General features: G+C 39.4%; 1 protein-coding gene across 2 annotated transcripts in view; it reads left to right on the top strand.

The window, feature by feature from the left end:
- STARD3NL (STARD3 N-terminal like) overlaps window positions 1-11,236 on the top strand; it is a 51,960-nt gene that overhangs the window by 984 nt on the left and 39,740 nt on the right. Inside the window, exon 2 of one of the 2 annotated variants that reach the window (XM_017860162.1) lies at window positions 235-284. The exons of the other annotated variant lie outside the window; for it this stretch is intronic. The gene's annotated coding sequence lies outside the window, so the exon portion shown is untranslated. The remainder of the gene's footprint in view (window positions 1-234; window positions 285-11,236) is intronic. 2 annotated transcript variants of the gene reach the window in all.

The following is an 11,236-nucleotide window of genomic DNA, read 5'->3' as shown; positions in this document are numbered from 1 at the left end:
AAAAAAAAAAAAAAAAAAAAAAAATGAAAGCACAAATCATGAATGTTCTCGCTGTGGTTTCAGTTCACTGCTTCGCCTACTCATGGATATCTCGCCATTGTTTGAAATTTTAGTTGCTTGATTACTTTTGATTTAGGGTTAGGGATTTTTTTCCCCCTCTCTTTTAGTTCAAACATGGGTGGACATTGTGGAACTTTTGTTTGTTCACTATGTCATTTGTCTTCTATTTCACAGATGGAATCACTGAATTCATCACTTGTACTAGTTTGGATAAGTTTAGCAAGGTAACAAAGTAACGGGTCTAATTAAATCTTTACTGGAATTAGTCCAGTTTGCTGCATTTCCTTGTTAGGTAGAGTTCTGAAAGGTAATTCCCATCTATATACCATCTACCCATACGCCTCTTTATAGAAGCAGGATCTCACAAAACAACTTATGGTATCCTTGTTTTATTTACGGATTCTGGTAATTAAAGTGGTGGATTATTAGTGTTGATAAAGTGAAAACATGTACAATATGTTGTCATGTAGAAGTCACTCTCTTTAAAATCTAGCTGTCTCAAACATTGGTCTTTTAAAACAGCTTTATTGCATTGCCTAAAACTGCATGAAAGAAATGAAATTAAACAGCCTCTGAGGGATATTACCTTACTTATGTTCACAGAAGGATGGTGATTAACATCATTTGGATTTATTCACTGGACAGTTTATCTGAGTGATTATCTATGCCATCCATTGTTTTAGGTGTTAGAGATTGAGTAGTGAGCAATTTAGATAAGGCCCCTACCCTCAAAGATTTTAACTTTTGATGGAGAATATAATACACATATAAATAAAAAAGACAAGTTTAGATAGTAATAAATGGCAGAGAAGGTATTACTGGGTAGGGAGCTTGAGAGTGACTGGGTAGTGTGGAGATTTGGGGTGGTCAGAGAAGACCTCCCTGAGGAGGTGACATTTTGGGTGATAGCTGAAAGTTTAGCTGAGTCAGCCATGAGAAAATGGGCTGGAAGTTTCTAGGCAGATATAAACAGTGTAAAGGAGCTAAAGGAAGAATGAACTTGGCATGTTGCAGGGACAAAGGGAACCTTTGAGTGAACCTAGGGAAGGGTGAGGTGAGGGGACAGTGGTCAGAGGTGACCCTGGAGAGGTGTACAGGGATTGGATCATCTTGTATCCCATGTGAGAATTACAGGCAGGCAAGGGAAAGATAATTTGTATATTGCAAAGTCTTGTTTTCTTTTAGTGATACTCATAAACTCTAACCAACTTTCTGCTTTGTTTTGGTTATGAAATAATTGCAGTAATTCATTGTGTATATGTTTTTTCTCCAGAGGCCCTCTTAATGAAAAGATCTTGTTTCCTTCAGCACCTTATCTCATGTAGTTTGTGTCCTTTCCATTGTTATATGCAGAACTCAAAGTCTTTGCTTTTTCTTCAGCTCCCTGCTTTTAATCCTTTCTACTTCCAAGCATGAATCCTCTTTCTTATTACCTGTACCTGCCTTCCACTTGGAAAGCGTGGCAGTTGGTCTCTGCTCTTCTCCAAGCCAAATTCTAGGAAGCTGCATTGGCAAGTGGATTATTGTTCTTCATTAGAACTTGTATTACTGAACAGAAACATAATGCTTGCCTTTATTTAGTACCTATGATGTGCCAGGTATGTTATAATACATTCTATTCCTTCCAACATGTTGCAAAGGAAAATACTAGGCTTTTTTGATAGTGAAGGAAACTTACACTTCAGCTACTGAGCTAGTACTGATGGAGCTTGGATTTGAACTCCTATTAGCTTTACTCCAAAGCCTAATTTATTCTACCCCACCTCCCATTAACCCCCAACCTCACGACCCTTAACAGCAACAAGTCTCTATTACTTAAAATTATGTTTTATGATGTGGCATTTTAGAGATCACATGATTCACCCCTCTTAGTTTAGCGATCACGTGATTCACCCCTCTTAGTTTTGAGCTGGGGCTGTGGAGGCCCAGAGAAGGTCAGTGAGTTTTAAAATAATGCACCTAATGGACAAACTGGTATCAAATTTTCACCCTGCTCATTTTCAGGCTAGTGTTTTTTCTGCTATATTTCCTTCATGAAAGGCCCCTATCAATATAGTTCTATAGATATAAAAATATAATATTTCCACAGCATGAATTTGTTGTCCACAAACTTGTAAAAGTTAATTTTAAAAAGATGAGACGTTGCTTCTTTTTGGGCTACAATAATCCTTTGCCTTATTTTCCTTCCCTTTTCTGAACAATGAACAGGTATAAACTTTCTGGATGAATCTGATTTCTGTTAATAGAAAGCTGTGGTTTAAAAATGACTTTTAACATTTTGTTTTAATTTTAGAAATGTTTGAAAAGGAGTTTAAAATGTGTTACTATTTTCCTAGCCTTAACCTTATGCTTAGAAGTATGGGAATATTGTGTAGAGTTTGCTGACTCATAGTTTCTCTTAGCAAGTAGAGTTTCTTCCTGTTATTGAGGAAGCCCTTAGGTCAGTGATATAACTTCTTTTTCTTAGTAATATGTTATGTTTAAAAATAAGTCAAAATCAGTTTATAAATTAATGTGATTGAGCATGCTGTTAACAGTGGTCTTAATATTTAAAAATACGCATTATTTATTTCTAAGGTTTGCATATTTTAGTAATTATGAGTGGAATATGGTAGACAAATAATAACAGACTAATAAATAGCTTAATTTACTTTCTGTATGTCTTTTGACTCTTCTGTAACTTAATAGAATTTATCTTTTTCTTTAGAATAATTTTAATGGAATTAGTATCTTCTTTTTTAAATATTGGAAGGTACTTAAGTTTAAGCAAAAGAGAGTTTTTGCTCTTTAGGCCAAAATATCAAAACTAGACATTCTGACTATCTCTGTTCTTTAAAATTGTTCATGCAACTGATGCCCATATTCTGAAGACCCAGGTCATCATGATTTGACCTCCATCTTTTGCCATGAGCCCAGTGCCCCAAATTGGACTCCTGATCTTTGCCTCAGGCTTTCCAGCTTCAGTGCCATTACTTGTTCTGCTTGGAATGCCCTCTGGATAGACAACTCCAGCCAGCCAAAATTCTACCTGTCCCTCTAAGTCCACTCAAATGCTGCTTTATCAATAAAGCATTTCCCATGTCTCTATAACAGAAGCCTTCTTTTCTCATAGCACTTTCGGGAGCGTCTCTTTGACACCAGTTACCAGTCCTGATAGCATTGGTATTGCACTATTACATACACAGGTGTTAAAATATATGTTGACTTGAGCTTAAGAGACTTGACAATTTGTGTTATACATGAACAGTTTTTTGCAGATTGTAGAGCCCTGTTATTTTATTTACACTTTTATCATCTTATCTTTGAGAGACACACTGTTAGGCTTTTCTCAGCTTTAATTCCACAGAACCTGTTTTCTGTTGTAGTTAAGGGTCTGCCTTCTGCAGTTAACAAGAGGTCCTTTGAGAGAACTCATGTCTTTGGGCTATAAATGTTGAAGGCACACTGTCACAAATAAAATCAGTGTTCGCTGTGTTTATGGTATTGGAAAATACTAACAATGATTTCTACTTTTTAATATTAGAGATGAGAAAACTGAGGCCCAGAGAGACTAGCCCTGTGTTACTTGCAGTGCTAGGCTAAGAAGCCTGGTCAGTACCCCTGGTTCATGGCTGCAAGGGCTTGTAGCAGGCCGTCATCAGTTCTGATGTCCTGTGTTGGAACTCCCGGCAGCCTCTTACACGATATATCAGTACAGCTCAGGCCTTTTCAATTGTTTTGCTTGCTTTATTTGTGAGCTGACCTGGATCCGGAAGATACCTCTTGTGGTGAATCAAGATTAAAGCTTTAACTCTCACCAGGAATCCCTGACTCTGAGCTATTTAAGCCTGGAGGATCTTCCTGAACAGGTGGTATGGAATCAAGTTCAGTAGGCTCTTTAGTTTAAAACCCTTCTCTTCTTCTTCTCTAGTTACAGATTTCAAAATAGTATTGTGAGACTAGCAAGCATCCTCAGTGTATTCAGTCTGGAGTTTGGAGGAATTTGGCCCACGACCTTCCAAGTTGCAGTAATCATAGGTTTCTATGTCCTGTATTTTCCAGGACAATATACTTTTCAAATACTGTGCATTATTGCTCACCAAAGTGTATTCTTGTTTGCTTCTTGTTTCAGGAAAATATATTATCAGAATTATTTTTTAAAATTAAGCATTTATTAAATTAATGATGTGGAAACTGAATTTCAAGTACCTTTTGCTATTTTAATTGTGTGTTAAATTCCTCAAAGGTAACACAGAGGGCATCAAACTTTTCTCTAGCCGAGGGGAGGAACACCAGCCAAGACTTGCCTTGGGCATTGGTGGTAATAACTGATGCATACTAAGGGCTTTCTTTGTGCCAGGAGTTGTTCTAAATGCTTTATGTCAGGGCTTCTATTCCTCAGCGCTGTTGATATTTTGGGCTGGGTAATTCTTTGTTGGGGGCTGTTCTGTGCATTGTAGGATATTTAGCAGCATCTCTGGCCCCTACCCACAAGATGCTAGTGGTACCTTCTCTAGTCATGACAACTAAGAACGCCTCCAGACATTGCCAAATGCTTCAGGTCTTGACGGGTGAGGGAGGGGGAGTACAGAATCCTCCTCACCACACCGTTGAGAACCACTGTTTTTTATAAACTGATTGATTCCTTACAGCAACCCTCTAAGGTAAGTTGTAGTATAATTGTCCCTGGTTTACAGAAGAAGAAACATAGGCATAGAGAGGTTAAGTAACTTGTCTAAGGTTATACAACTAGTAAGCAGCAGTACTGGAATGTGAAACGAGGAAATGCTCTTTCTGAGCTCTCACCCAACACAGCGTACTCAGACTGGCCACCAACTATTAGGGCTCCACAGACCCTGTAAGCCAGGAGGAATAATAAATGCTGGCAGGGACCAGGCAGAGCTGGGAGTGAGCAAGGTGGCTGGGTGGCAGACTGGTAAATGGGGGAGTATTGCCACAATTGCCTGTTTTTATAGAGGAACAAGAAATCTGGATTTTATTTATGTGAAAAACTGACATCTTGTTAATTCAATGTTTAAGAAACATTGTGTTCAAGACCAGCCTGGCCAATATGGTGAAACCCCATCTCTACTAAAAATATAAAAATTAGTTGGGCATAGTGGCAGGCGCCTGTAATGCCAGCTACTTGGGAGGCTGAGGCAGGAGAATCACTTGAACCCAGGAGGCAGAGGTTGCCATGAGCCAAGATTGTGCCACTGCACTCCAGCCTGGGTGACAGAGCAAGACTCCATCTCAAAAAAAAAAAAAAAGAAAAGAAACATTGTGCAAGCCAACAAATACCATCACCTCTGTAGGGACAAGATTTGGTCCCAGGCCGTTAGCCTGCAGCCTTCTTTGTGTGCACTGCAGCAGTGTGACGTTAAAGGGAAGTGTGCATTCATTTGATTTAGGAAATGAGGTGGATTCTATGTGGAGGGCAAAAGATCCTCTTTGTTGAAGACTGGAAATGAAGGTGGGTGAGGTGGGGCTTCTGGACTAGAAGGGGCCATCCAGCCCACTCTGAAATTTGAATGCTCCTCAGACTCAGTTTGAAAGTTACGTATTCCTCCTAAGTTTGAAAAGTGTTATTCATAACTATTTCTTTCATGACCTCCACTTGTCTGGATGTTAAAATAGATATTTTGCAGGACACTGAGAAAATGTCAGTTCTGGAGTTGACCAGTTGTATCCTGGAGAAACCACAGCCATACCTTTTTGTTGACAGCCAGTAACCAGTGGAGTCCATGTTTGTTCTCTTTGAACGACGAGGCTCTCTGCCAGCTTTTTAGAAGCAATGGACTCTTGCTGGCCTTTGGAACATTTTCCTTGTCCTCAGGACCTGGCCTCCTCAGTCAAGCCTGCATGCCCTTGGCGTAAAAGGCAGGCGTACACTCCCATGCTGACTTCCTGGCACTCTGTGCCATTCCAGCTTTCCATTCCAGCTGCACTTCCTGTGACTCCCACACATGGGGCCTCTCCAGATTGTCCAGCTCCTTGCTGTTCACAGACCTGCTTGTGCTTCTCTTTTTTTTTTTTTTTTTTTTGAAACGGAGTCTCGCTCTGTCGCCCAGGCTGGAGTGCAGTGGCCGGATCTCAGCTCACTGCAAGTTCCGCCTCCCGGGTTTACGCCATTCTCCTGCCTCAGCCTCCTAAGTAGCTGCGACTACAGGCGCCCGCCACCTCGCCCGGCTAGTTTTGTGCTTCTCTTTTTAATTTAGTCTACCCTTTCCTTGGAACAGAAATTTTCGTTTCTTTGAAAGTCTCATTTTCTGTAAGGCCAGCCTTTTCATTAAGCCTTTCTGGTCATACAAACCAGAAGTTCAGTCTTCTTTGTATTATAATTATCTTTGACTCTGATTTCTAATTATTTATATAACTGTATTACCTCCTTTATCAAACTCATTCAAGCTTGATAAAGGAGGTAATACAGTTACATAAATAATTAGAAATCAGTTATTTAGGATTGAGGATCAGTACCATGTCTTCCATTTTATTTCCCGCATGGCATTTAGCATGGTATTTTACTTATGGGAGATGCTCAATAAATACGTCCATTTGTTTGGGTTAGATGGGTTCCTACTCATGTAGTGATTTCTTTCTATTTCTCTATACTTGTATTCATTTTTGTAGTGTGTTATTAGAATGACTTCACTAAATAGCATTCAAAATATATTGGAAAGAAAGATTACCAATTTAGTTAATGTGGGAGAGTTGGGAACATTTTATTAATTGAATAAAATATTCTTGGTTTATTTAATATACTGCTGACCCTTGAATAACACAGGTTTGAACTGCACAGGTCCAGTTGTATGTGAATTTTTTTCGTAAAACAGGGACCTGACCTAAAATAGTTTTCACAGCATGCCCTGTATGCTGGTCGTCCTGGAACCAATTCCCTGCATATACCAAGGGAGGGCTGTACTATGTTGAAACTCCAACCATATATGTAAGTTTTTCTCACCTTAGTTAGCAAGTACTCAGATGACTTTGTACTTTCATACAGTGATAGTTGCAATTTTTAAACTAATTGAATGCCTAACACATGCCAAGCATATCTTTGGGTGCTAGGAATATAGAATGTTCTCTAGGAGTTTTCAGTATAGTGCTGAGAAGAAGATGTGAACAATATGTGAAACGTGAAAGACTGGAGGTGCTCTTAAAGAAAGGTATGTGGAATATATATTATACATAGGTGGTCAGAGAAAGTTTCATTGAGGAAGTGATACCTAAGCTACCTTGAACAATGAATAGGCTTATTCTTGCTGTTAATATGATAGTTTGGTGTTCAAAGTAAAGGCATTCCAGGCAGAGGGAGAACTGGGGCAAAGGCAGGATGGTGAAACTTCCTGTGTTAGTCCATATGTGTTGCTTCCTATAGATACCTTAGGCTGGATAATTTTTATAAAGAAAAGAGGTTTAATTGGCTCACAGTTCTGTGGGCTATACGGGAAGCATGGCTCGGCTTTTGGTGAGTCCTCAGGAGGCTTACAATCATGGGAGAAGGAAAAGCTGGAGCAGCATGCCACATGGCAAGAGCGGGAGCGGGAGAGAGAAGGGAGATGCCACACATTTTTAAACAAGCAGATCTCACACGAACTCAGAGTAAGAGCTCACTCATCACCAAGTGGATGGTGCTAAGCCATTCATGAGGGATCCACCCGCATGATCCGAACACCTCACACCAGACTCCACCTCCAACACTTGGAATTACATTTCAGTATGAGAATTGGAAGGGACAAACGTCCAAATTCTATCACGTTCTGTGCAGGGGAACTGAAAATGATAAGCACTGGGTGAGGGAAATGGTATCTTGAGTAGAGGAATGAATGTTTTGGAGATGAATAAGACTGAATTGTGGGAGTAATGTGGGTGAGGGATGATTAGGAAATAGTGAAGGAAACTGATGAGAGATAGAAAAGGGATGGAGTTGGTCACCATTCTGACTCTTTGGAGGATAGAGTCAGCAGCAGAATCAAATTTAATACTTTTTCTTTAGACAAACTGTAAAGAAGATTTTACTGGTTATTATTGGTTATTCTTAAACATTTTAAAGTACTTATGGGCAGCATATGTACTATATATATGTATTATATATAGTATATATGTATTATATATAGTATATATATTGTATATAGTATATATATGTATTATATATAGTATATGTGCTGCCTATATATATCTGTATCTCCATAGTCATAATTTATTGCTTGTTTTGTTGCATTATTTGAGAGCAAGTTTTTTAAGAATGGTGCTAGTTTTAAACCTTTATTGAGAGCCTTATGAAATTAAAGAGATCCTACTACTTTTGTTGTATTCTCTGCCTCTGTAATGTGCTCTGAGTCTGTTCTCATTATTAGACTGTAAGGCACACTTTATTTTCTGAGTATTTTAGCCTGTAGTTGAATTGAGTCTTGTGATCAGTTGTCTTCGTGTGATTCTATTTTCTGAAACATGAGTTAGGCTGATGGTAAAGGGGATCACGAGGTTACTTCTGTTGCTGATCTTCTTGAGGGTCTGATTTTCTCTATGACTGCCTAAGAAGTCTTTTCTTTGTTTGTTTTTTTTTTTTGTTTTGTTTTTTGAGACAGGGTCTTGTTCTGTCGCCCAAGCTGGAGTGCAGTGGCACAGTCTTGGCTCACTGCAACCTCTGCCTCCCAGATTCAAGCGATTCTCCTGCCTCAGCCTCCTAAGTAGCTGAGATTATAGGCGCCCACCACCAAGCCCAGCTAATTTTTTTTTTTTTTTTTTGTATCTTTAGTAGAGACAGGGTTTCACTGAGTTGGCCAGGTTGGTCTCAAACTCCTGACCTCATGATCTGCCCACCTTGGCCTCCCAAGGTGTTGGGATTACAAGGTGAACCACTGCGCCGGGCCAGAAGTCTTTCAGAGAAAAGGATACTGGTGATTTTTAAAACCTAGGCATCAAGATTTTGAGATGGACTTTCCCTATCTCTCACATGCGCTAAGCTTTGGACTACAAACCTTTATCTGTGGTATGATTCATACTTCTTTTTGGACCTATGTGCTGTTCTTATATATCATATCATGGGTGATAATGTATGTAACTTCTGCCTGTTGGTGGATACCCCTGGCCATACATGTGAATGGCATACCTTTCATTAACCTGCTGTGTTTTGTGACATAGGGTGTTCGTCTCAGCTGTCTCCTGGGGCAGTTGATGTTACATCTTCCCTAGCATTGCTGTGCCACTTCCACCAACCAAGAGCCACCAAAGGGACAGTGAGTAGAAGATGGCTCTGTCAACTGGAGTGACATTTTCAGGAACACTTATCTCCCACATTCTTGAGAAGTTTTATGTTGTTGAATGAAAAGAAACCTAGCTCATCTATGAATAACTGTGATGGCTTTGCTGACTACTTACCAGCTGGCCCTTGGCAATTCAGCTTCTGTTTAGAAAGCTGAACAGAAAGATAGGTCTGGGGAGGCATTGAAGAATGTGTGATGAACACACATTCTTTGGGATGAAAGATAGTTACTAAAAGAAGAGTACACTTTTAGCCACTTGCCTATGATTCCTAGGAGAGCAGTGAGCTCACCACTGTTGATACTATTGATTTTCAGATCTAAATTAATAAGATCTCAAGTCCTGTGCTGAAAGTTGACGGCATTTATTTGAAAATTGCTTGTAGTAAGTATTGAAGGAATGACATTATGTGATGCAGAGATGTCCTCATATGCATTGGAAAATATTTCAAGTTCCTTAATTGAGGGACCTTCACCTGTCTAGCTAGTAATATGACTCTTGACTCCTTCATTGCCAAAGCTGGTGATACATCTCTAAGATGAAGTTTTAAATATTCGTAGGAATATTTATATGTACACTGAAGAGCAACACAACTCCTCGAGTGCTGGTCTGCTGATGGTTGACAGAACTAATGAGTCAAAATTGGCAAAAATAATGGTAACTTTGCACTAGCCATCAGGTATTTTATAACTGATGTATTGTGTGATTTTTTAGGGAAGCTAAAAGTAGATTTTGTTATGGAGGACCAAAGAAAAGTTCTGGAAAAAGACAGTCAACAACTAAAAAATCAGCAGGATTTTGTACTTGTGGAAGTGACCTTATTAGTCTCCTAAAGGAAAAATTGGGTTACAGATAGCTCTGTGACCTGGAAGATTAAAACAAAGGAGTTTCTAGGTGAGCTGTGGAGAAAATACAGCTATGTGCTGCATAACAACATTTAGGTCAATGACGGACTGCATATATGATGGTGGTCCCATAAAATTATAATACCATATTTTTACTGTATCTTTCTGTGTTTAGATATGCAAATACTACTTCTCGTTGTGTTACAGTCGCTTACAGTATTCAGCACAGAAACATGCTGTACAGGTTTATAGCCTAGAAGCAATAGGCTGCACCATATAGCCTAGGTGTATAGTGGGCTCTACCATCTAGGTTTGTGTCAGTTAACACTGTGATAATGAGGAAGTTACCTAATGACACATTTCTCAAAATGTATCCCTGTCATTAAGTGACACATGGCTGTATTTAAGTTTAGGAGTTAGAGCCAAAGCTGAGAAAGGGGGGGAAAAGGCTGCAAAATCAATTTGAACACCAGGAGAAATCCACTATGAGGAGAATAAAAGGTTGGAGACAATAGAAGCTGGAGGAAGGTAGCTGTAGAGACCCAGTTGTTTCAGTTACTTTGGGCTACCTTACAGCAGCTTCTAAAAAAAAAAGAGAGAGAGAAACAAATGAAAGAATATTCTTAATCCCCAGGGCCCATCTTGAGAGAGACTTGCACTGAACAAGTGATGAGATCCAGCTCCAACATGCCAGCTGGCTGACTCAGCCCATGCTAGTGAAATAACTGACTACCAAGTTGTTGACCCCTGTAGGGTCGATGAGCTAACAAGTGTTTCGTACCACCCAACATTACTGGGCGGCTGTGTGGCATCTTCCCATTTTGCCAACCTGTAGTCTATGGAATGACCTATATACATTGTCAAATGCCTTTCCTCTTTCTGGCTTGCTCTTCTTTCCCTGGACCAAGCAACAGTCCTGATGGCGTGGTTATTGTCAATAATGTATACTTGATTTTTTTCCCTCTCTTCAGTCATTCCCTTGTATTATTTATATATCTTCCCTATTGGCTAGTTGTAGATTATGCTGAGAGCATGAGACCTTTTGTATGACCTTTGAACTGTTTTTTTTTTTTTTTTTTTTTTTTTTT

Source organism: Rhinopithecus bieti, unplaced genomic scaffold (assembly GCF_001698545.2).
Source record: "Rhinopithecus bieti isolate Rb0 unplaced genomic scaffold, ASM169854v2 scaffold_51732, whole genome shotgun sequence".
NCBI lineage: Eukaryota > Metazoa > Chordata > Mammalia > Primates > Cercopithecidae > Rhinopithecus > Rhinopithecus bieti.
The sequence above is the reverse complement of the archived record's forward strand: the minus strand, read 5'-3'. Positions and strand labels throughout refer to the sequence as shown.